We start from the raw sequence: 9,595 nt of genomic DNA on the forward strand, positions 1-9,595 counted from the left end.
ATTAAGGCAGACACATACACCTTAATTCAGTTTAGTTCAGAAAACTCATTATCAAGTTGGAACACCCAGAACTACTGTGGGGTTTTTTGGTTTGGTTTGTTGGGGTTTTTTTTTGAGATGACAGATCATGGAAAACTAGAGGAGTTGCCTATAAAAATAAAGCTCAACACAGTTAATAAGATAGAGTGGTGGAGTCATCTCAAAATGCACTGAATATTGGCAGCCCACTAGAATCCAGCAACCAAAATTCCACTTGGAGAAATGCTCCAAAACGAAGTGTTTCTTTTCCATTCTTGGAATGTTTTTAATTTTTTTCCCCCCTTAGATCAATTGTCCATTATAAACAGGAGGAAAAAAAACAAGAAAAAAAGAAAGGCATGATCACCTACAAAAATCCTAACTTATATGAAACTATTAAAGGGTAAAACAATTGGCAGTGAAACGTCAGCACTGTGAGGAGAATTACAAGTTTTACAGCTATTTTGTAAGACTAGAAACACTGTAACTCATTAGCTTTAAATAATTCACCCTCCCTTCCCCCTCCTTCCCAAACATCACCAGATAAAATAGTAAACAGCTAAAAACTAACCCAAGGAAAGAGAGAGGAAGTCAGTGGTAAAAGTTCTCTGCTCTCTAAATAACCTTCTGCTTTCATAAACAAATCCTCCACTGACAACTCCTGCTCTTCAGTCATTAAATCAAGTGGTATTTTTGACATCCTTCTAAGGCTGCTTCACACCAGTGTTTGAACAGATGCATAAACTGAATCCCTTTTAATCACAACCAACTCCAACCATAAATTACCCGAAGTATATTAGGAGCACACCAATAAATATTAAAAAAATCACATTCCTAAAGCAAACAAAACTATTTTAGAGTTACTGTTAACTGCTTTTTCTCAGAAGTTAAAGGTCAATTTTTAATTGAGATCATAAGCATGTAAAAAATAAATATCTTAATTTTTTTCCAACTCCCCTTTTCATCTCTTTTCTTCTCCCTCTTGCCCGTTCTTTCCTCCTCGTTTCACTCCTCACAGAGGGAAAAATGTTACTTTTAACACACCAGCTCAGGTCTTACAGAAACAACCAGCCTGAGCAGATTTCTGTCTTCAGTAAGAAACCTGATCTTATTTTTCAAAAGAAGGATTTTGGTATTGCTCATGAACTCTTACTTTAGCTTCTCCCTCACAGGCACGCTGTAAAAAGTATTTTATAGCTTCAGTTTTTATTTGTAGGGTAAATTATCACCTGTCACCTGGCAAGTAACTCAGTTGCCATTTTAGCAATTTATGATTTGTTTTTAAGTAAAACATTTGCACTTTCATAGTAGGTAATTCATCTTCCAAATGAAGAAAAGAAAGCCATGAAAACTACTCCTTCCCAGAAAACTTCCTAGCATCCCAGGGAAGCCTCTCTCTGAAACAGGCTGGCAGCTGCAGCAGGGGATTTTTTTTCTCCCCTCTGTAGATTGTTGATCTCTTGGAAGAGCAACACACCGTTAGAAATACCTCACACCTCTAAAATCCCAACAGATTCCTGGGGAGTTGAAAATAACTGGAAGAAAATGCCTAAGTGCTATGATGCCTAACGAGAGAACCAGCAAAAACTGACAATTAAGCAGGGCTGAATTTTTCTATCTGCTGTGCTGAGACCTGGAACCAAAGAGGGCTAAAGCACTCAAATGAGATTGCAGAGCTGACCTCTAGCAAACCACCAAGACTGTAATCCCCTCTGGAGCCTTTTATTTATATCAACTTTCCAGTAATACAAACATCTGGTAGTCTTCACACAACATTTTCCAGTTGCCATCTTGCACTAATATTTCTAAGAGCTTATTAAAATAAAACACCACCAACCTGAGCTGAAATCCAGCTTCTACCATTATTATTCTGGAACTTAAGCTCTCAAATAATCAATTTAGAGATTATTTGAGGCCCAAATTAGACAAATCTCAAACTACTGGACTCTTTCACCTACTCGCAATTGCAGTGTGACTTCAAAATGGTTAGGATAATTATTTTAAGCTGCTAAATGTAAAGATCATATGATTGCCAAATCAAAGCACTCTTAGACTCAGTGTGCAAAGCCAGGTTTTTGGAAAAGCATGAAGAGGAATCGACTGCTTGCTTCCTTCCAAAGGAAAGCTCACACAGGGATTTATTTCTAGCATATAATAACTAGCAATTACAAGCACTCACAAAGACTCCTGCTTGCAGCCCATCCCACTAGATACTGCTTCTCTGGCACTTTTTTTTTTTATAGAGAGGAATCATGGAATGGTTTGGGTTGGAAGGGACCTTCAAGATCATCAGCCCCAAACCCCTGCATGGGCAGGGACACCTCCCAGCAGCCCAGGCTGCTCCAAGCCCCATCCAACCTGCCCTTCAACACTGCCAGGGATGGGGCAGCCACAGCTTCCCTGGGCAACCTGGGCCAGGCTCTCACCACCCTCACAGCAAAGAATTTGTCCTCATGTCTCATCTTAATCTCCCCTCTTCCAGCTTAAAATCATTCTCCCTCATCCTGTCACTCCACACCCTGGTAAAAAAAAAGTGCCTCCCCACCAAGGAAGAGTTCTTAATTTTAAAAGTGACTTTGTTCAGTCTTTTCTCTGACCTTATCAGACACCAACATAAGAAGAAATAAGGAGGAGATGGGAATCAAATCCAACCAACTTCCATTTCCAGCCCATCCATGTTTTCCTCAAAAATCATGTTTTCTATAAAACATGTCACACCCACTTCAATGAGGTGTGGTGGTTTTCCTAGCATAATTTTAATAATCTTACTCACATTAACATGAAAAAGTCACATCTTACCATAAATTAGACTCTAAAAATAACAATGGTGGCTCTCACCTACACACATATTTGAATGTTATAACCATTCAAGACCAAGATTATTGAATTAATATGACAAAAAGAAAATCAAAATTTTGGTAGCTTAGATATTCTACATTTAATAGGTTTTTAGTCAATAGGAAAATAAGCTGGGTCAGAGGCCTTATATGTCTGGTTGTATTAGTGACACTTCAGAAGCAGGGTATCAAGGTGCATTCTTTTCACTGCTTTCAGCATTAATGTTGTAACTTGTATTAGAAGTGAAAAAAAAAATCTCAAAGGTGGAATTTTGGACACAGGGAGCAGATCTGCTGACTTTAAATTATACATTCTAAGCTGGTGTTGGCATAAGCCATTTATTGAACCTTCAAAACACAGAGGGAGAGGTCCATGAAAATAAATTCCCAGAAGATACCTCCATTTACTTTCATTTTCACACCAACAAGTCATCTCCATGAACTCAGCCTCAAAGAAGAAACCCGTTTCTGCTGCTTTTCATTTACTTCTGTTAGTCCCTCCTGTCCTTGTAAAAACAGTTTTAAAGTCTTCCTGCTATTTTCCCCATCAATAGCAAAACTCAATATGGTATGGGGCAGGATTATCTAAAAAGAAACATCAATTATCTGCTAGCCAAGAAACAGGTCTAAAACACAAGTTATAAATCTTTACTGCAGGGTAATATTAGGGCTTCTATCACACTGGTAGGTTTGGTGAGGTTGGCACAACCTGAGCTGAGGATGTTGCAGAACACTGCCAGGATCTGGCTCAATATAATCTACTGCTGATGAAAATTCTATCAAATCCAAACAACAATCATTTCCCTGTCATCTCACATGTTAGAAAGCAGCCTGTAAGGCAGAACATAACACGTGAGGACAATTTTCAGAACTTCTGGACACAAAACACCTACACAGACACACTGCTCTCTCTGAGAACAAGTATGAACAACATCACCAGCCAACAGGAAACCTTCAGAAAATCCTCCATCTCTCAAGTGCAGAATTTCACTGACTGCCCCCAAGTGCTTCTAAGAAATTAATCAAACTGATATGTGTGGTTTTTAAGCATAACTTGTTGTGCTTGCACACTTGTACCAAAAAAAAAAGCAGCTCAGGAAATGAAGGCCCTGATAGAAGTGTCATTTAATGTGAGTTTGAAATGTCAAAGGCCCATATGTAAGGTCAGGATACCCAGCCTACACCTTCCAGGCACCTGAGGAAGCTACTGCAGGATGTCTTCACCCTAAGATAACAGATTCTGAGGGAGGGGGAAAGGGTGGGACAGGAAAACATTGTCACCACAGGTTATCTGTAGGCACGATTCTAGCCATGTGAACTGAAAACTTTTCCCTCGATGCAGTCAGCAACTGTTGCAGCCTCTTTATGCAGCAGCTCTTGGGAGGCAGCCAGGCAGCTTCTCTGCATTGCTCTACAGCAGCTCCAGACGACTTGGTGGACTTGTCTCCACCTGCTCCCCAGTCTCACTGCTCTAAGCATGTCTCTAAAAGCAGAGCTGTCACCTGAGCTTTTCTTTCAGACACAAAGGCAAAGCCACCATTTGAAATGAAAAATAAAAATAGAAAAGGACTTCTTTTTTAAGTGAAGTGAGGCCTTGCTAGCTTTAAAATCTAAGCTGAAGAAATAAAATGTTATAATCTTGGGAAGTTTTCCACTACTAAACCATAGCTGCTCCAGGAAAGCTGCTACATATAATTATGATTGATGATTGGTTGAAACAAATTTCTGCAGCAATTACCAAAGAACATGAGCAGAACATTAACTAAAGCCACACTTTGAAAAAAAATACACATATTTTTAAATTAAATTACTACTTCATCCAATCAGGACTTCAGCAAACTTCTACTTCTTGTTTGGCTCTAAGATGAGTAAGTTTTCCTAGACAAGATTTCTCTGCTCCTGCAATTTTGCTTAACTATCAGCTCTTCTCACAGCTCCAGCAGAGATATTCACAGGCTATATTCATTTTGGAGATAGCTATTTATTGGAAAATGAGGACCTAGCCTTCACAGAAAGGAGAAAAAAACCTCCAAACAACTACACATCATTGTTTAAGTCCCACAAATAACACTGAAAACCTCTACAAGTACCATTCCTGCATATTCATAGTTAAAAGCATGTAATTCTGTACAACTGTACCCCTGTTAAGTCAAAGGTTGGCATGTTAACTCCAGAGAAAAAGTAGTGGTTCAGACATTACATTAGACACAATTTAAAATGCACAACACACAGACTAGATTTCTGATGAAACCCATTTTTAAAGTCACATAATACAACCTATTGAATAAGACCTACAATACAGGCTAAGAAAAGCTGAACCAGGATCTCAGGATGAAAATGTTGACACTATTTCTATAATCAGTGCATCTAAACTCACCACTGTCCCACTATCATATCAACGGCCAAACCAGATCCTTCCAGTTATGGATTTAGTGTTGAGAATGTCTAATCCCTCCCATGTTCCTGACTTTATCAACTCCACAGATGTCTACAAATCCAGGGACCAGCTACACCTCACAGAACGACTCCTGCCTGTAGCCCAAGAATTTACTCACAGTATAAATATGAATCCCCAAGTCTCTTCCGGGCATTTGCTACAGTCACTGGTCCTGCATCTTCTCTGTCCTAAAAACGTGGAGAAAAAAAACCAAACAAACACTAAATCAGAAATTAAATTTCACATGCCCATGCAGGGGATTGGAACTTGTTGATCTTGAAGGTCCTCTCCAACCCAAACCAGTCTGGGGTTCTATGATCAGCAAAGAAGAGTCTTCCAGAATCCCTCAACTCCTTCCTTCCAAAACACTGCTCAGTAAAGGGACACTTTACCACATGGCACCAAGAAAAGAAGTCCTAATATATTTTCAGATATATCTTCTGAAAAGCAGCAGCTTCTTTGCCTTCTCAAGGGTACAAACACTTTACTCTCCCACTAGTTTCCTGTACCATCATGTGTTTCTAGAACTTGGGACACATGCTTTATTTAAGAGGCGTCTCAAGTGCAAAGCACAAGACAGAATGCAGCAGCTTATCATCTGAGAATCAAGAAGCAACACTCCCAATAAAGGTTTTTGCTTGGTTTGGGGTTTTTAAACGTATTTGCTGTATTTCCTCTCTGTGCTGAGTAGCAAACACCAGCAGTCAGAGCTTGGAGAAACACAGCAAGATCTTACATAATGCTCCAATTGGGAAGAAAACTGAGCCAAAGCTGGGAGGAGAGAAGGAATTTTACAACATTACAGCAGATATTTCCAAGCATGGAACTATGAATGCAATCAATAACAGAGAGTGCTCCTGATCCTACAAGAAATGGGTTTCTTTCCCAGCTTTCTACGCTCAGTTTTCCAGAAATAATGTCCCGGAAGAAATGAAAGCAGATGATTTCAAGTTGACAAGTCCAGAGTGAGCCAGGCAGTGGCATGGCAAGTCCCACGAGTAAAACCCTGGGCAGAAGGGTGTGCCAAGAATAAAGCTGGTAAGTCCCTTGTATTGTAAACTGGATTGGCATCCAGAAAAATCACACAGGGCAACACACTCAGTTCACAGTACATACCTAACACTAGGTCTGTCGAGAGGCTCAGCTGCAGTTCAGAGATTAACCCTAAACCTCCCCCCACACTGGTCAAGCTGGCTCAGTGGAAACTGGTTTTAACATTTATCAGGCCTAATCAGCACTGGTACCATCTCCATGTTAAAACAGCAGCAAACTGTAAGATCAAATTACATGAGAAATAGTATTTTTTAAGCACCAACTGTGACCTGTGCAGCCAGTGATGGTCCTGTTCACTGAGACCAGGTGTCAAACCAAAACTCCTTCCATTTTAAATCCCTCCCTGATGTGTATCTATACACATATCCTGGATCTACACACATATCCTGGAGGTTTGGGAGAGGGAACACAGTAAGTTTTGTAAAAGTGATAACTATACTTTACTATAAGTAAATATCAGAGTTGACACCAGTTTCTTCTGGTTGGTGCAGTTTTGTTTTACTGTCCTCTGCTGATCCTGTGACAGGATGACAACTTGGATGAACTTCTGCCATCCCCTTATCTTGATCTCTTAACAAAGTAGCATTAAGGAAAAAAAAATAAAAAAGTATCTGTTTTTTCTTCCAGTCACAATGACACAAGTGACATAACGAAACCAAATCACCTGGCTAGAAAATGTCACTGAAAACGAAGCAAGCCAGTTAGATGTTTCACTTTAATTTAGTTTTGTTTTTTTTTATAAGTGAAGAGTTCTGCTTTATAAAGCACAATTAACAGTGAAATTCTTCAGACTTTCACAGGCCTTCACACCAAGCCACGCCAGATATAACCACTCACAACTCCAAAGGCAAAAAAAAAAAACCGAACAAAAAAGGGAAATCACAAAAGTATTCCTTTTCATTATGTCAGGATAATGCTCTACAATCACAGATACAAACCCATTTAAAAACGCCGAGTTACAACAAAAAGACAACAAACAACATTACCATCCGTGTTTTTCTCCCCTCTAAAAAAAGCCAGTTCCATTTCCCAGGCTGCTCTGCCCAACACTATGGGAATATTTTACCTTTCTAACACCATCACTAATCAAGACAGTGCTGCTGCAAGCACCAGCACCCTGCCATCACGTCGAATTAGTGACACGTTTAACTGTGAGAGGGGGTTCATTTGCCTTTCCACACTGCATGATGATGCACCATTTCCTTGAAACACCACCACAGGCCCCAGACACCGCTGGGAAACACCAGCGCTGATCCCAGACACCCCGGGGTCTCATTCACAAGAAGACCCAAGTTCCCTCCCGATTTAGAAACGCGCCTCACAGCCCTCAGTGGCAAAGCCACGACCTGTCAAGCCCTTACTTGGTTACGACGTGAGTCACAGTCACCTCCGTTGTTTTATTTTTCCACCCCAACCCCTGATTCCCTTTCCCCCACTCGTGTTTCCTGACTCAGTTCCTGGCACCCCACTGAACCTCTCCAGCCCTGCCTGGGGAGCTGTAGGAAACCCTCCAGCAGGCCTGACTCCAACTTCTCCCTCTCCCCCTCCTCAGGCTGCCCCCCTCACACCTTCCTCCCCCAGCCCAGCCACAGACCTCCCCCCCCCCCACAACATCTCAACTCCTGCCCCCCCTTTTCCCCACCCCGCACCTCTTACCTCCCGGCCCTAGGGGTGACTCTGGGCACCGCGCTGCTCCCAGGCCGGTCTGTGCAAACCCGAGGAGCCCCGTCCCGAGCAGGTGCGGCGGGAGGGGATGGCGCCCCCGGACCCTGCCCCCCCCCCAACTCCGCAGCCAGCCCCCCCCTACACCCCCAGCCGCCGGGGATCACTATTTGGCAGCATGTCCGCCCGCCCCGCCCGTCCCGCGATGGATCACTATCCCGCAGGTCCCCGCAGCAGCGCTCTGCGCATGCGCCGAGCTGACGAGCGACCAGGATACGGCTGTTCCCAGCACCGCCACCACCCCCCCCACACCCCGTCACACACGCTTCCCGGCCACGCATGCGCAGTGCGCCGACGAAAACCGCTCCCGACCCCTCCCCTCGCAGCGCCACGGCGCATGCGCACAACCCTTCGGCGTCTCCAAACACACACCCCCCCCCCCCGCGCAGCTCACTTTCTGGCAGCGCGGCGGCGCATGCGCAGTGCGCCTCGGGTGGGGGGGACACACCGCTCCAACGTTGGGGGCTCACTATTTGGCAAGAAGCTGCTCCTGTCGCAGTGCCATTTAAACAGAGAAACAAGTGGGGAGCGGGGCGGGGGGAGGCCCCTGCGGATCTCTCACTTCCCCCTCGTGCGCAGGAACAGGGGAGAGCTGTCCTACACACGGCAAGCGGGGCGGGGGGGGGTGGGGGGGGTGTAACGACGCTACCTTTCCCCCCCCTCCCCGTTCCCTGCGGAGGTTTCCAGTCCTCACCCGACTCTTGTTCTTTTCCTGTTTTCTGGGGTGTTTGGTCTTCTTTTTTTTTTTTTTTTCCTGCTTCTGCTCCCCCGCAGCCCCCTCCCACCTCACCTGAGGAGGACACCGCTGTCCCTGCCGCTCGCCTCCCTGCCCTGAACTGATACATCCGGGCTCCTGGCAACGCCGGGGAGGGGGCGGGGCCTGCGCGCTGCGCATGCGCGGGAGGGGGGAAAGAAAAGGCGGGAAAGGCTTCGAGGGAGACGGCGCTGCCCCCCCCCCCCCCCCGCCATTCCCCTCACAGCGCCGTGAGGAACCGCCTGAGGCTCCTTCTCCTGCCGTTGTGAGGGGGAGAAGGGCTCTGCTCGGTGCTGGTGTTGTGAGAAAATAACTCCGGAGTTTAGAGCGTTCTGTCTTCTGAGGAGCAGCTGAGGGAGCTCGGCCCGGAGGAGAGGAGGCTGAGGGGAGGGTCCATCCCGAACCACGGGCTCTCCTGCTCCCCTGCTCCTCCTGAAGACCGAGGCTTCATGCCTGTCCTGGTCCCCCCCAGTGCACTGGGAAGACCATGGGGTCTTCCCCAGTTACCCCCCATGGGGTCTTCCCCACAACTACCCCCCCCAAGGCATCTTCCCCACAACTACCCCCCAAGGGGTCTTCCCCAACTACCCACCAAGGGATCTTCCCCACAACTACCTCCAAGGAGGTTGTAAAGAGGTGGGGATCGGGCTGTTCAAGGAAGTTACACGACAGGACAAGAGGGAACGGCCTCAAGTCCCACCAGGGGAGGTTCAGATTGGATGTCAGGAAGAAGTTCTGCACTGAAAGGCTTGTCAGGCAGCGGAACAGGCTGCT

General features: G+C 45.0%; 1 protein-coding gene across 6 annotated transcripts in view; it reads right to left on the reverse strand.

Moving 5' to 3' along the window:
- The window catches only part of SPOP (speckle type BTB/POZ protein), a 29,744-nt gene extending 20,844 nt beyond the window's left edge, over positions 1-8,900 (reverse strand). For 2 of the 6 annotated variants that reach the window (XM_051640416.1, XM_051640413.1), the window contains exons 1-2: positions 8,858-8,900; positions 5,411-5,480 (exon numbers count right to left, since the gene is read on the reverse strand). The gene's annotated coding sequence lies outside the window, so the exon portion shown is untranslated. Of the gene's footprint in view, positions 1-5,410; positions 5,481-8,001; positions 8,120-8,761; positions 8,781-8,857 lie in introns of those variants that run through there. The other 4 variants (XM_051640414.1, XM_051640412.1, XM_051640415.1 and 1 more) reach the window with 3 other exon arrangements.
- Positions 8,901-9,595: the final 695 nt, after the last annotated feature.

The sequence above is a fragment of the Apus apus genome, chromosome 25, assembly GCF_020740795.1.
Source record: "Apus apus isolate bApuApu2 chromosome 25, bApuApu2.pri.cur, whole genome shotgun sequence".
NCBI lineage: Eukaryota > Metazoa > Chordata > Aves > Apodiformes > Apodidae > Apus > Apus apus.